Raw genomic sequence first — 17,085 nt, 5'->3', positions numbered from 1 at the left:
AGAAGAGGAGGGGGATGATAATTCTGAGATAGAACCTGAACTGAATTCCAATGAACCCTCCCAAAGACCATCAGAATATGAGGGTATTAAGGTAAACGATGAACTTAAGCAAAAACCCTCTATTGAAAAACCTCCCAAACTAGAACTTAAATAATTGCCAAATCACTTGGAATATGCATTCCTTGGAAATAACTCTACATTACCGGTAATTATTGCGTCTAACTTGCAACCCAAAGAGGAAGAGGAATTACTCCAAGTCTTAATAGATCATAAAAGGGCTATAGCTTGGAAAATTTCTGACATTAAAGGGATCAGCCCTTCTTTTTGCACCCACAAAATTTTAATGGAAGATGAATATAAGCCATGCATGCAAGCCCAAAGACGACTGAACCCCAACATGAAGGAAGTTGTTAAAGCTGAGGTAATTAAACTCCTAGATGCTAGAATTATTTATCCTATTTCAGCGGTTCTTGGGTAAGCCCGGTCTGAGTTGTTCCTAAGAAAGGAGGCATGATTGTTGTAGCCAATGAGAAGAATGAATTAATCCCAACAAGGACAGTCACAGGTTGGAGAGTTTGCATTGATTATAGGAAGATGAATGATGCCACGAGAGAAGATCATGTCCCCCTTCCATTCATTAACCAAATGTTGGAAAGATTGTCAGGACACATGTACTACTACTTTTTAGACAGACTCTCTGGCTATTTTCAAATCCCAATAGCTCCTGAAGATCAAGAAAAGACGACATTTACATGTCTAGACGGTATGTTTGCTTATCGTAGAATGCCTTTTGGATTATGTAATGCCTTAAAAATTTAAAATGAGTGTTAATAAGATGTGAGGAAACAAACCTTGTGCTTAATTGGGAAAAATGTCACTTTATGGTTCAATAAGGTATTGTGTTAGGACATAAAATTTCTAGTAAATGGATTGAGGTTGATAAATCTAAAATTGAAACCATTGAAAAACTACCTCCCCCTAATTCGGTTAAGGCTATTAGAAGTTTTTTTAGGACATTCTGGGTTTTATAGAAGATTTATTAAAGACTTTTCTAAAATAGCTAAGCCTTTGACCAAATTACTAGAAAAAGATGTGCCTTTTAATTTCGATTAGGAATGTTTAAAAGCATTTAATACTTTAAAGGATAAACTGACTAAAGCTCCAATTATAATTGCACCTGATTTGAATTCACCTTTTGAACTAATGTGCGATGCAAGTGATTTTACAGTAGGTGCAGTTTTGGTACAGCGAAGAGATAAACATTTTCAACCTATCTATTATGCTAGAAAAACTTTGACAGCTACACAAGAAAACTACACCACCACGGAGAAAAACCTGCTAGCTGTGGTTTTTGCATTCGATAAATTTAGGCCATATCTAATATTGTCTAAAGTTGTCGTTTATACTGACCATTCTGCTCTTCGCTACCTTTTGACTAAAACTGATGCAAAACCTCGACTCATTCGATGGATTTTATTATTACAGGAATTTGACTTGGAGATTAAGGGTAAGAAATGAGCTTAGAATCTCGCGGCTGACCATTTCTCCAGGCTTGAAAGTTCATGTACCAAAGAGCTAGATGACGTTGAAATAAATGATTCATTCCTCGAAGAATAATTTTTTGCTATACCTGATTCTGAGGTACTTTGGTTTGCAGACATTGCAAATCTTTTAGCCACTAACATTATCCCAAAAAGGGTTGACATATCAGCAAAAGAAGCGATTCTTTACTGATGTGAAAAACTACTTTTGGAAAGACCCTTTTCTTTTCCGTATATGTGCAGATCAAGTTATTAGGAGATGCGTTACAAGGACAGAAGCATTGAAGATCTTGGAACATTTCCATTCAGGACCGACTGGAGGATATTACAGTGGAAATAAGACTACACATAAAATCATTAAATCAGGTTTTTATTGGCCCACTCTATTCAAAGACGCCAACAGGTATGTTACTTCTTCTGAAAAATGCCAACGGGCAGGTAATATCTCCTAACATGATGAAATGCCTCAGACATATATGCTCTCATGTGAAATATTTGATGTTTGGGGTATCGACTTCATGGGTCCATTCCCTAGTTCATTTGAGAATAAGTACATCTTAGTAGCTGTTGATTACATGTCCAAATGGGTTAAAGCCCAAGCTTTACCTACTAATGATGCTAGAGTAGTACTATGATTCCTTAAGAAACTTTTCTCTCGATTTGGAACACCTAGAGCAATTATCAGTGATAGGGGTACTCATTTTTGTAACGCCCAATTTGATAAAACCCTTAAGAAATATGGTGTTCACCATAGAATATCCACCCCTTACCACCCTCAAACTAGTGGCCAAGTCGAAGTAGCAAATCGAGAGCTTAAACGTATCCTAGAAAACACAGTAGAGTTAAACAGGAAGGATTGGCCGATGAAAGTAGATAATGCTTTATGGGCTTATAGAATCACTTTTAAAACCCCCATAGGAACATCACTTTACAGACTTGTTTATGGAAAAAGTTGTCATCTACCATTTGAGTTAGAACACAAGGCATTCTGGGTTATAAAATTTTCGAACTTCGATCCCAAACTTGCAGGTGAAAATAGGTTGATGCAGTTGAACAAGTTAGATAAATGGCGAACCAATGCATATGAGAATTCACGCCTATACAAGGAAGCAACAAAGTGCTGCCACGACGCTCGTTTAAAACAACGTAAGCAATTTGAAGTGGGAGATCTTGTCCTGTTGTATAACTCGAGGCTCAAATTGTTCCCGGGGAAGCTTAAATCACGATGGTCAGGTCCTTTCGTAATCCAAAATGTCTTTCCATATGGCACAATAGAGGTAAGTGGACATCGCCTAAAATTTTACAACTGTGAGAATTTCAAAGATGATAGGGAGGAGCTACGACTCCACAAACTCCCCTAAATATACCTACAAGGTAGAGTCGAGCTTAGACTATTCATAGGGTTTAATTTTTCTTGGGAAGCAACCCAAGGACTAACCTCACTAAATAGGGTTTAATTTTTCTTTAACTATTCATAGTCTAACTGCAGGAAATGTTGACATTTGATAAGGGCAAACACGGCCTAACCCACGGGTGTGCCTTAAGCCGTGCTCATACCACGGGCAGAGACACAGCTATGTGATACGACTGTGTGAAAGCAGAGCAAAATTTTTCCCAAAACACGGGATTCTATACATTGCCACAACCGTGCAACATGGCCGTGGGCAATCCTGCCAAATCAACACAAGCGTACAACACATCCGTGTCTATAAACCGCGGTCGAAATTGAGAAAATAGCACGGGTGTGGGCACATAAACACGGGCGTGAAGAAGTAAATGAATTAACACGAGTAGTCGGCACACCCGTGCCCACTTCTCATGGATAAAACTGAGAAATTATCACGGGCGTGCTACACGCCCGTGCCCACCACCTGTGGTTAAAACTGTCAAAATGACACGGCCATGTGCACCAACACACACCGAGGAACACAGGCGTGCATGTTTTACTATTATTTTTATTTTTATCTTTATTTCTATTTTTATTCCATTGTCTCTTATTTACTTTTGAAAGCCTCCGTCTTATATTCTACCTACCTTTATGGTTATCATCGAATTATTCCCTTAATTCTCCTTTAAAGTGGTGTCTTCTCATTTATCCCTCAGAATCATGCCTTCCTTTCAGCTTTTTCTTCAATTCTCACTCTCGCTAATCCAAGGATATCGTCCACAATTTTAGGGCAGTTTCACTTCTCTCCCTCTCTTTTGATATTATCTTTATATTACTATTATACATCTTTGTACATTGAGGATAATGTACATCTTAAGTATAGGGGGTCATTTATATCGTTATCAGAAAAATGTCTGAATTTTGTCTTGTTCTCATGTGATCTTCTCATATCATTATTAGAATGAATTTTGATTAATTTATGATTTTTATTGATATGTCTTGGATTAAAACATAGGCATTTATGCATTGATTGTTTAAACTTTAAGGAATTAGAGAATCAAAGCATGATAAGTTGATTTTTGAGAATTATAAAAATTTCTAGGTTGTTTCCCCAAGTTTAGGTATTATCTTAAGTTGAAATTCACAGGGTTGACATAAAAAAGCCATAATTTTTGTGAGATCTTGAGCCTTTAGAGCATATATTATTTCTTTCATGCTCACTTTTATTGTTGCTTTGAGTGCGTCAATATTGATCTGTTATTCTAGAACTTGCTTGATTATACATGTTAAGACCACACCTTTGATTTGATATGTCAAGATGATAAAGGCACTTAGGTTTAACCCACTCACTCCATAAAAACCTACCTTCATAATTATCCCTTAGTAAACCCCCTTGAGCCTAATAAGCCATCCATTGATTTACCCTCAATATTAACCCATAACCCATTATTGTTGAAATCCCCTAAATTAATTTGATCCCTATTTTTGTCGAGATTTGATTTGAATAAATTGCTTAGCTATGTTTTATTTTTGATAGTTAGCCTATGTTATTTGATTTGTTCTTAAAAATAATAATAATACATACATATATATTAGTAGTAATTCTTTGTTTTTGAGCTTAAGTGTTTAATTTCATATTCTGAGAAGAAGCTTACATGTATTCCACTGATGATTAATTATTTTTATAGTTGGGTATTTTTTTTCAATTCAATCTCAATTCTAACCTTCTTTTTTAGCTTGTGACCACACCCCTAACCAAAGCCACGTTACAATCCTCTAAAGACCTTTTGATTGATGTTTCATCTTAATTTATAGTGGTGGAGATTTGATTTTCATGCAAGCCTATGGTAATAAATTTTCATGTTGACTATTGAGTGCTTAAATTGTTGTCCTTAAACATCTCGAGTGATTTGAATGAATCCTTAGTGAGGATGTTAAACTCTGTGATATTTTGAATCAAAGGTAATCACTTAGATGAGGGGAGACACCTATGTCTTCGTAATAAAATGCTCAACTGGGAATGTTTGAAACTTTGATGTTCTTTCAGTTGAATTCTGAATGTATGATTACTTATGGTTTATTTTTAGATATTATTGATAGGAATTATAAGTTAAGAAAAATGAATTCTTAATTGTGAGTTGAGGATTTTGCTTGAGGACAAGCAAACGATTAAGTGTGGGGGTATTTGATAACCTGCAATTTATACATATTTTTATCCCATGCTTAGCACATTTATGGATGATTTCTCCTTAGATTTGGTGAATTCGATGCTCCTAATCCTTTAATTTCATGTTCTATACTTAGGTGAGCACAAAAGAGTAAAAAGAGCGAGAAACGGGCCGAAAATAGAGAAAATGGACCAACATGTGAAATCAACACGGCCTGGACTTCCATACATGGGCAAACCACATGCCTGTGTAGTTCTAGCAGGCTTTAACACGACTTGGACTTCCTTACATGGGTAGACCACATGCCCATATCCTTTTAGTAGAATCGAGCATAACTTACACGGGTAGATCACACGCCTGTGTCTATTTAACAGCCTTGAACACAGATTGAAGAAATCGAACACGGGCGTGTCCCTGTTAAGCCCAAGTTTAGTCCTATTCGGAAAAGGCCACTCTTGAGGGCTTTTAGGCATTCTAAAGCCTATTTAAACACACTAGAGGAGGATTAGAGGGGACACACAGAGTAGGAGGCAAGGAATTACTCGAAGAAAGCCGATTGATCCATCTCAAAAGCCGGATTCACCTTCAAGATTGAAGATCTCCCTTCAATTCCCTTCAAAAGTTCTTGGGTTTTCTTTATGTTTTGTTATCATTATTCTTTTGAGATGTTTTCTTTCATAAATATGAACTAAACCCCCTAAATACCTAAGGGGAATGAAACCTAAGACGAATCTTGTTATTATTATCTGAATTATATGATAAATATTTGACTTGTTCTTAATTATGAGTTCTTAATTCTTGCTTTAATATTCCAGGATATTGATTCAAGTATTGATGTGGTTATTCAGAGGAGCAAAAGTCCCTGTTTAAAAGTAGATCTAACATAATTAAGCGGAGTTGATTGCACGCCTAGGGATAGGGTGACATAATTTTGCCGGATTAGGGTGGAACCTAATAAGGGAATCCATAGATCGAGTTAATGCAACACTAGGGGTTTTAATTAGAAAGAGATTTCAATTAATCAACCTAGGGTTAGATGTTGTTAGTCTCGAGAGAGATAATAATATAACTTAGGGATTTCTACAGATCACGTTAAGTGAATAAATCGTCTGATTTAGAGTCAATAACAAGTGAAGTCTAGGTGGATTTTTCCCTTAGGTATTGTCCAAATCATTCAATTTTCCCAAAAGTTATTTCTCCAATTTACTTTCTGTGCATTCTTAGTTTAGTAATTAGTTTAGATAAAACAAACCATTTTATTTTTAGGCTAGATAATAAAAAGAGAGTTAATGCTAGTACTTTTAGTTCCTTTGGGCTCGACAATCTGGTCTTGCTAAAGCTATTCTACAGTTCGACAGGTGCGCTTACCTTCGTCGTGATAATTAGTTGATTTTCAAGAAGTGATCCATTATAAAAATTATAAAACTTATTACACTTATCACATCATACGATCAATTACTTGACAGACAAGTAAAATAAAGGGCGAGTTTTTGCAAACTTAGTGTGTACATCCCCACAGAGAAACATGCATGTAAACTGATAGCAGTCAAACAATCATAATCGAGCCTGAGCTCTTAACAGAATCTGTGTAGCCTTAGCCCACTCAGAATAGTATCAGATACATTCGAGCCTTAGTCCATACAGACAGACATGCATATCAATCAGAACAGTAATGCCCACCAACCCTGCACACCATCTCCGTCCAACCCAACACACCATGTGGGGATAAGATCGACTCACCCAGCGCTACACACCAACTATGGGGATAAAATCAACCCATCCAACCCTATACACCAAGAGATACCATAAAATGACACATATCAATAATTGCAGCGAAGTTGCCAGATAAGCGGCTAAAGACCCTTTCAGTCTTCCTTCTCTTCAATACAAACCCAACCCAATGCAATGCAACATAAATAATATGTCATGCTCACGTGCAGATATCAAATCATAGCATCGTCATCAAATCAGAGCAGATACACATGCTTAAATTATCATGCTTTTACATACATCTTAATATCATATCAGAGTATAGGGGTCTAAGTAACGCTTACTGACCCTACAAACAGGTCACAGTAGACTTGGGCGACCCGTGAAACTTTGCAGAACATTTCAAATAAATCGGGCCTACACGCCTGTGTGCCTTACATGTGTGGGCCTACATGCCTGTATGGCCCACATGCTCGTGTGGCTCTCACGGCCTAGATTGGCCTTGCCCATGTGGATCACATGGCCTGGCCCAAGATCTTACACGCCCGTGTGGACCCACACGGCCCAATTGGTCTAGCTCGTACCTTGCACACGACCTAGCCAGCCTCACACTCCCGTGTCCGTCCCGTGTGGCACGTACACGGCTTGGCTCATCGATCACATGGCCGTGTATCGCCACACGGCCTTCATACGGGCAGTCCACACGCCCTTGTGGCATTGACAGCAGCATTTTCGGCTTTCGCCAAAACATGATTTCAAATCAATTGAAGTATACACCTGATTCCGATTGAAGCCTAACGCAATCTCGAACACTCCAGAACCTATTATTGTCAGTCGTAAGCCAAAATTTTAGTCTCTTGATTCAAATAATTCAGAATAGCCAAATCCCGAAATGAGAGATCTACTTATCTTCAACGAATAACGGCAATTTCTTGCTGTTTAGAACTCCGATTAGTGATCCATAGAACCTTAATTATCCCCTAAACAGAAAATTAAATCCTTCTTAAATGATCTCCAAAAAGAAACCTTACAATTGATCAAAACCATACTTACTGAGCTGACAGAACCGCTAGCAGAACGCCAAAACTAATAAAAAGGAAGAAAATAAAAGAGAGGGGTAAAACAATAAATTTCGCCATGAAGGGGTTTGAGAAAAAAATAAAACGGCAGGGAGAGCAAAGAGAAAAAGGAAAAGGTTAGGCAACATCTAATAAACCCTACCCCCTTTAGTGTTTTAGTCCAGCCCAAACGTCCGCATGATTTAGTAGTAAAATTAATGCCACACTCACAACTCAAACTTGGGATCTTAGGCATAACCCCTTGCCACTTAACCACTAGACCAACAGACCCATTCTGTTAAGTTCCTACCAATAAATTATTATAAGCCCATTAACCAAAGGTCAGACTTTATTCAAATAAAAACCAAAATTTAGCCCAAGTTAAGGCTCAAACTTGGGACTTCCAAAACACACCCCAGAGCACATAACCTTATGCCAAAATGAATCAAAGCAAAAGTTTCGATATTTCCATGCTCAACAATCACAAAAGTCGTAATTACAAAAATTTGGGGTGTTCCAACTCTACCCCCTTAAAGAAAATTTGTCCTGGAATTTTTACCTGATCGAAAAAGGTGAGGATACTGCTATTGCATCGAATCCTCTAGCTCCTAAGTAGCCTCCTCAGTGCTATGATTCTGCCACAGCACCTTCACTAAAGGAATAGATTTCCTACACGGAATCTTGATGTCGCGATCCAAAATCTGAATTGGCTCCTCCTCGAATGTCAGATCTGGTCCAACCTCAATCTCCTCCACAGGCACAATGTGCATGGGATCAGAGCGGTAACGTCTCAACATCTAGACATGGAATACATCATGTATACGATCCAACTCTAGAGGAAGCTCCAACTGATACGTGACCGGCCCAACTCGCTTCAGAATCCGGTATGGTCCAATGAACCTAGGGCTTAACTTACCCTTGCGACCGAACCTCAGAACCTTCTTCCATGGAGAGACCTTAAGGAAAACCAAGTCTCCCACAGAATACTCGATATCTTTCCTCTTCAAATCAGCACAGGACTTCTATCTATCAGAAGCTGCTTTCAGTCGATCCGAATCAACTGGATCTTATCTTCAGTCTCTAAAATCAACTCCGGACCCAGAATACGTGCTCACCCAACTTAGTCCAGCATAAAGGAGTGCGACACTTATGACTATAAAGTGCCTCATACAGTGCCATCTGAATACTAGACAGATAGCTGTTATTGTAAGCGAACTCTGCCAATGGAAAGTACTCCTCCCAACTACCTCGGAAATCTAAAACACAACCCCTTAACATGTCCTCCAGTATCTGAATCACTCTTTCTGACTGACTATCTATCTGAGGATGAAAAGCAGTACTGAAGTCAAGACGAGAACCCAAAGCCTCATGAAGTTTCTGCTAAAATTTAGACATAAAACGAGCATCCCTATTGGAGATGATTGAAACGGGAACCCCATGCAGTCTTACTATCTCAGAGATGTAAAGTTTAGCCAACTTCTGTAAAGAGAAGTTTGTCCTAATAGGAATGAAATGTGCTGACTTGGTCAATTGATCCACAACGACCCAAAAAAAATCCTTCTTAGTGGGTGTTAAAGGCAACCCACTAACGAAGTCTATTGTTACTTGTTCCCATTTCCACATCGGTATCTTCATTGGCTGTAGCAAACCCGAAGGTAACTGATGCTTAGCCTTAACCTGCTGACAAGTCAAACAACAAGCAACAAAGTCGGTCACCTCCCGTTTCAACCCTGGCCACCAGTACAACTCTTGAAGATCTTTATACATTTTGTCTCCACTAGGATGCATAGCGAAAGGACTACTATGCCCTCCCTCAGAATCGACAGTCTCAAATCCTCATCATTAGGTACACAAATCCTACCTCGGTAGTGCAATACCCCATCACTGTCAATCCCAAAATCAGTAGCAGTTCCAGCCTCAACCTGACAGAATTGAAACTCAAGGGACTTATATCCTAACTGCTTATCCTTAATCTGATCCAGCCATGTCGGCCTAACCTGCAACTCAGCCAGGAGACTCCTATCGTCATAAAGACTTAGTCAAGCGAACATCGCCCTCAAATCGGTCATAGCCCTATGGCTTAATGCATCGGCCACCACATTGGCCTTACCTGGATGGTACTCGATATTGCAGTCATAATCCTTAAGTAGCTCAACCCATCGACGCTGCCTAAGATTTAACTCTTTCTGAGTGAGGAGATACTTGAGGCTCTTGTGATCAGTGTAGATGGTACATTTTTCACCGTACAGATAGTGCCTCCAAATCTTTAATGGAAAGACAACTGCATCCAACTCCAAATCATGCGTCGGATAATTTGCCTCGTGAGTCTTAAGCTGTCGAGACGCATAGGCAACTACCTTACCATCTTGCATCAAGACCCAACCCAAACCCACATGTGACGCATCACTATACACTACGAAGTCCATTCCGGGCTCTGGTTGTATCAAAACCGAAGCCTGAGTCAAAGCTGTCTTGAGCTTCTCAAATTACTCCTGCTGTGTGCCTGTCCAAACAAAAGGAACTCCCTTACGCAGTAACTTAGTCAACAGCACTGCGATCACCGGGAACCTTTCTACGAAATGTCGGTAATATCCTGCTAGTCCCAGAAAGCTTTGGACTTCTGACACATTCTTCGGCTGTTTCCAATCCAACACAGCCTCAATCTTACGACGAACAACACGAATTCCCCCAACAGACACCACATGTCCCAAAAAGATTACTTTCTGAAGCCAAAACTCACACCTAGAGAACTTCGCATATAGTTGTTTCTCACGAAGGATTTGTAGAACAACCTTGAGATGCTCATCGTGCTCGTCCTCAGACTTAGAGTAAATCAGGATGTCGTCGATAAACACCACCACGAACTGGTTTAAGTAAGGCTGAAACATACGGTTCATCAAGTCCATGAATGCCGCTGGTGCATTAGTCAACCCAAAAGGCATAACCAAGAACTCATAATGTCCATAACGAGTCCTAAATGTTGTCTTATGCACATTGTCCCCCTTAACCCTTAGCTGATGATAACCTGATCGCAAATTGATATTGGAGAACACATAAGCCCCCCTAAACTGATTGAATAAATCATCTATCCTCGGAAGTGGGTATTTATTCTTAATCGTAACTTATTCAACTGACAATAATCGATACACATCCTCATCGTACTATCCTTCTTCTTTACGAACAAAATAGGTGCTTCCCACGAAAACACACTGGGACGAATAAACCCACGATCCAACAGCTCCTGAATTTGAGCCTTTGGTTCTGCCAACTCCTTTCCATTCGATAAGGGACGATAAACACCAGAGCTGTACTAGGAATCAACTCGATCCCAAATTTTATCTCACGACTCAGAGGCAAACTCGGTAATTCTTTTAGAAAGACATCTGGAAAGTCCCTCACAGTACGGATGTCCTTATCTGAAGATTCCATAGAATTAGAAACACTGATGTAGGCCATAAACGCCTCACATCCCTTCCTAACCAGCTTCTCTGCCACTAACGTTGATCACGACAGAATTATTATCCTCCTCGGTCCTTAGAACAACCCTCTTTCTAGCACAATCTAGACTTACACATGCTTCACCAACCAGTCCATGCCCAGAATTAAGTCGAACTCCACAAACGAAAGTTCCATCAAATCTGCCAAGAATACCGTTCCTTGGACCTCCAACGAAACATCTCAAAATAATTTATTAACCCTAATGGACTGCCCCAACGGGCTCACCACTGAAATCTCACTAGAAGTGCTCATGCGGAATTTCCAAAGTCTCAGACACAGAACATGCAACATAGGAATGTGTAGAGCCTATGTCTATCAGTGCAACATAAGGTACATCAAGAATTAAAAACGTACCCCTGATGACGTCCGGAGCATCTCCATCCTTACGATGATGTGCAGCATAGACAAGTGCAGGCTGCCTCGCCTCAGTCGGCCAAACACCTTAGCTTGGTGCTCTCTGACCTAGAACCCATTCCGTTACCCTAGCCTATCCTCGGCCACTAGGTGGCTGTTGTACCCCTCTCGGTGGCTATGCAATCTCAGCAACTAGAGCTTGCATCTGATTACCCCTCAGTGGAAAATCCTTAACTCGATGCTCAGTCGACCCACACCTCAAACAAGCTCCAGTAGCTCTCCAGCACTCGCTTAGATGGCATCTATTACAAAGTTGGCACATCGCCACCCCAACAAGAACAGCAATAGTAGGCCTAACTCTCACGGGCACATCAGTCCTAGCCTTTTTCTTAGGCCTCATCCCCATATTCGTAGGCTCAGAATCCCTCTTAGCCTTCCCTTTTTCACAGTTTTGGCGCTCAGAGTGCTTCAACTCTGCGGATATCTTGGCCTTCTCGACCAAGGCGAAGAAATCTTACTCCCTTTGTGGAGTTATCAGAACCCGCAGACTATCACGGAGACTATCCTCAAATTGAACATAGTGCTCGTACTCGGTCGCCACCATGCCCCTCACATAATGGCTCAATCTAAGGAACTCAGCCTTGTACTCAGCCACTAAACGATCACCCTGAGTGAGATTTAGGAACTCACGTCGCCTAGCATCAGTGTAGCTACCTCCCACATACTTACTCTAATAAATGGTCTTAAACAAATCCCAAGTCAGTCATTTGGACTGAGTTCCCTCCTTAACGGTCAGCCACCACTGATATACCTCATCGCGAAGCAAAGACACAGCCCCCTTGAGCTTCTGCTCATCAGAAGAGTCCAGATCGTCTATGATACGCTCCGTGGCCACCATCTAGTAGTCGGCCACACTCGGAGAAACTCCAGCAATGCCCCTGAATATCTTAGCCCCATTCGACCAGAGTTGTTTCGTAACCGACCCACGGCCTCTAGACCCAATATTAGCCCTAGCGACCCTCTCTAGAATTCGCAGTATGGCCTGGGACAATGCGTCATCCCCAGCTGCATGGCCTTGAGACTCAACACCAGTCTCAGTAACAGGTGACACTGGCGTCTCGCTAGTGTCCAGATTAGGGATCATATCAGATACGAAGGATTCAGCTCGAATCCCTCTACGGCCTCTACCTCAGCCTCTAGTACCCGTCCACGAGTACATGTGTGCTCATCGTAACTACTGAATTAATCTGTATTTAGAAGTTTTATGCACATCAGTTTACAGTTTCGATAATTATTAGTAGATATTTTATGCAATATAGTAATAAAGTTTCAGAGTCAGTTATCACGAGAAACAGTCTCACTACAATTTTAGTCCACACTACCTATAGTGTTTTAGTAAAGTACTACCTACAATAGTCTCATAACACACACAGTATTTTCAGACAGATACAGACAAAATTTTAGTATAAGCATGCTTTTAGACAACACATATCAGAGTTTTAAACAACTTACCGAATCAGTACCGAAGGCTCGGTGTACCACATATTCGTTGTTAAAAAATATTTCAAATCGCTTTACAAATCATTTCTTAAAACCAAATTTTGAAACCCAAATCCAAAGCCGAGTTTTGCAACTTGACTCTGATACCACTAAATGTGACACCCCAAACCCGGCTTAAACGTTATGATCGAATCTGGCAAAATCACATGAAAATATATTTAAAACTGTGTTTACCCAAAAATCGTTCCAATTACCACTTTTTACTAAACATCGATAAACATATATTGGTTAATTTATTTGAAAACATTTCTTAATACGCGGAAGCTAAAAACAAATAAAGTTATCCCAATACGTTGTAGTTTTGGAATTCATAAACAGTAGTTCAAAATCCCAAATTTAAACCAAAGAGTCTGAGTCCAAAAATTTCATTAATACTCCCAATCATATCAGTTAAAATTATAAAAGCATCAAAACCATAAAAACCAGAGTATATGTAGCAGTGGTCACCGTCGAGCCCTTCGTTGCACCAATCCACCTACTACTGGGGATTACCTAATAGACAAATAAAATAAAGGGTGAGTTTTCGCAACCTCAGTGTGTACATCCTCACAGAAAAACATGCATGTAAATGGATAGCAATCAAACAGTCATAATCGAGCCTGAGCACTTAACAAAATCTGTGTAGCCTTAACCCACTCAGAATAGTATCAGATACATTAGGGCCTTAGCCCATACAGACATACATACATATCAATCAGAACAGTAATGCCCACCAACCCTGCACACCATCTCCGTCCAACCCAACACACCATGTAGGGATAAGTTCAACCCACCCAGCCCTACACATCAAGTATGGGGATAAAATCAACCCATCCAACCCTACACACCAAGAGATACCGTAAAATGACACATATCAATAATTACAACAAAGTTGTCAGATAAGTGGCTAAAGAGCCTTTCAATCTTCCTTCTCTTCAATACAAACCCAACCCAATGCAATGCAACATAAATAATATGGCATGCTCATGTGCAGATATCAAATCATAGCATCGTCATCAAATCAGAGTAGATACACATGCTTAAATTATCATGCTTTTACATACATCTTAATATCGAATTAGAGTATAAAGGTCTAAGTAACGCTTACTGACCCTACAAATAGGTCACAGTAGACTTGGGCGAGCCATGCAACCTTGCAGAACATTTCAAACAAATCGGGCCCACACGCTCATGTGCCTTACCCGTGTGGGGCCACACGCCCGTGTGGCTCACATGGCCTAGATTAGCCTTGCTCGTGTGGATCAGACAGCCTGGCCTAAGATCCCACACGCCCGTGTGGGCTCACACGACCCAATTGGTCTAGTCCATGCCTCGTACACGGCCTAGCCAGCCTCACACGCTGGTGTTCGTCGTACTCGTGTGACACGCGCACAGCCTGGCTCGTTGATTACACGGCCGTGTATCGCCATACGGCCTCCACACGGGCAGTCTACATTCTCGTGTAGGGTCGACAATAGTGTTTTCGGCTTTCGTTGAAACGTGATTTCAAATTGATTGGAGTACACACCTGGTTCTGATTGAAGCCTAACGTAATCCCGAACACTCCAGAATCTATTATTTTCAGATGTAAGCCAAAATTTTAGTCTCTTGATTCGAATAATTTAGAATAGCCAAATCCTGAAAAAAGATATCTACTTACCTTCAACGAATAACTACGATGTCTCACTGTTTAGAACTCCGATTAGTGATCCATAAGACCTTAATTATCCCTTAAACAGAAAATTAAATCCTTCTTAAATGATCTCCAAAAAGAAACCCTACAATTGATCAAAACCATACTTACTGAGCCCACAGAATCACTAGCAGAATGCCAATACTAATCGAAAGAAAGAAAACGGAGGAGAGGGGTAAAAGAAATAAATTTCGGCAGCAAGGGGTTTGGGAAGAAAAAGAAAACGGCAGGGAGAGCAAAGAGAAAAAGGAAAACAGGTTAGGCAACGTCTGATAAACCCTACCCCCTGTAGTGTTTTAGTCCAGCCCGAATGTCCGCATGATTTAGCAGTAAAATTAATGCCACACTCACGACTCGAACTCGGGATATCAGGTATAACCTCTTGCCACTTTACCACTAGACCAGCAGGCACATTCTGTTAAGTTCCTATCAATAAATTCTTATAAGCCCATTAACCAAAGGTCTGGCTTTATTCAAATAAAAACCAAAATTTAGCCCAAGTTAAGGCTCGAACTTGGGACCTCCCAAACACACCCCAGAGCTAGAGCTGATCATGGGCTAGGTGGCCCGGCCCGGCCCGAAGGCTCGCTCGAAAAATGGGAGGGTTTGGGTAAAAATATAGACACGAAAAATGGGCTTGGGAAAAAAAATGAGGCCCGTTTAGAAAAAGGGCCGGGCCTCAGGTAAGAGTTTTTTTGGCCCGGGCCCGGCCGAATTATATATTAATATATTTTTATTTTATTTTTAATCATTTTAAAATTTTAATATAACCATTTTTATTATATTGTCAATTTGTGTATTGTTTTAAGAATTGTTTTAGTATCATTTTTATTTGTTTTAATATTTGTTTTTATGTTTTTAAATATATTTGATTTATTATATTTTTAAAATTTTTTATTTAATGAAATAAGCAAAAAAAAATTAATATGGGTCGGGCCGGGCCGAGCTCGGGCTTAGCAATTTTATTTTAGGCCGGGCTTGGACAAATTTTTAGGCCCATATTTCAGGCCAGGCCGGGCCCGAGCCTAGTAGACGGGCCTAAAATTTTGTCTAGGCCAGACCCAAACCCGACCCATCCCGGCCCATGATCACCTCTACCCAGAGCACATAACCTCTTAAACCACATATATTTTATGCCAAAATGAATCAAAACAAAAGTTTTGATATTTCCATGCTCAACAATCACATAAGCCGAAATTACAAAAACTTGGGGCATTACAGTTTATGCTCTTTCGAGCCATGATCAGTAAGCTCCTCCCGAGCTAATGAACAGTAAGCTCTATTGAGCTGAAATGGTAAGCTCTATCGAGTTGAACAATAAGCCCATACGAGCTGAAATGGTAAGCTCCAATAAGCTAATAACAGTAAGCTCTAACGAGCTAATAACAGTAAGCTCTTTTGAGCTGATATATCGGTCAGCTCATACGAGCTGTGGTGAGTGCACAAAAAATGCGGGAGCTCGACCAGAACGGTAACCCCAGTAACATGTCACCCATATCCTATGAATTTATACAGTTCAAACAGGGCTCAGTAACAAATAAATTACATTAATAAGGCATTCATACTTCAAGTATTTCCATTATATACATTTATTTCAATAATTACAAGTATATAAAAGTTTGATTCTAATTATACAAACTTACCTCGTATCCTCGGATGAAACTATCGGTGATTCGTCCACTTTTCGTTTTCCCCGATCTAGTTCTGGTATTTGCTTATCTTGATCTATATAATATCAAATTAACTCATTCAAACTTTCATTCAAATCATTTAGCCTAAAACATTCATTTTGGCTAATTTACAATTTTACCCATAGACTTTTGACTACTTTGCAATTTAGTCCTTAACACATAAAAAATGCAAAATTATAGAATTGCAGAATTAGACCATATCCCATGATAGCCAAATTTTAATGAAACTCCTAGCAGCCCATATCTTTTATTATTTCACACTTTTAACCACAACATTTCGCATTATCTTAATTTAATCCCTAATTGACATTTTTGTCAAAAATCACTTAACAAAACTTATATATCTATCATTAAACCTTCATAATCTATTAGTAAACATTTAATTACTCAATTATTCAATGATGGAATCATTTAAAATCTATAACAGTTTCAAAAACAAGGGTACG

General features: G+C 39.7%; 1 pseudogene; it reads left to right on the top strand.

The window, feature by feature from the left end:
* Positions 1–1,449: 1,449 nt before the first annotated feature.
* The window catches only part of LOC128280564 (uncharacterized), an 89,470-nt pseudogene continuing 73,834 nt past the window's right edge, over positions 1,450–17,085 (top strand).

The sequence above is a fragment of the Gossypium arboreum genome, chromosome 1 (assembly GCF_025698485.1).
Source record: "Gossypium arboreum isolate Shixiya-1 chromosome 1, ASM2569848v2, whole genome shotgun sequence".
Taxonomy (NCBI): Eukaryota; Viridiplantae; Streptophyta; class Magnoliopsida; order Malvales; family Malvaceae; genus Gossypium; species Gossypium arboreum.
Note: the sequence above shows the minus strand (reverse complement) of the source record. Positions and strands in the feature narration are given on the sequence as shown.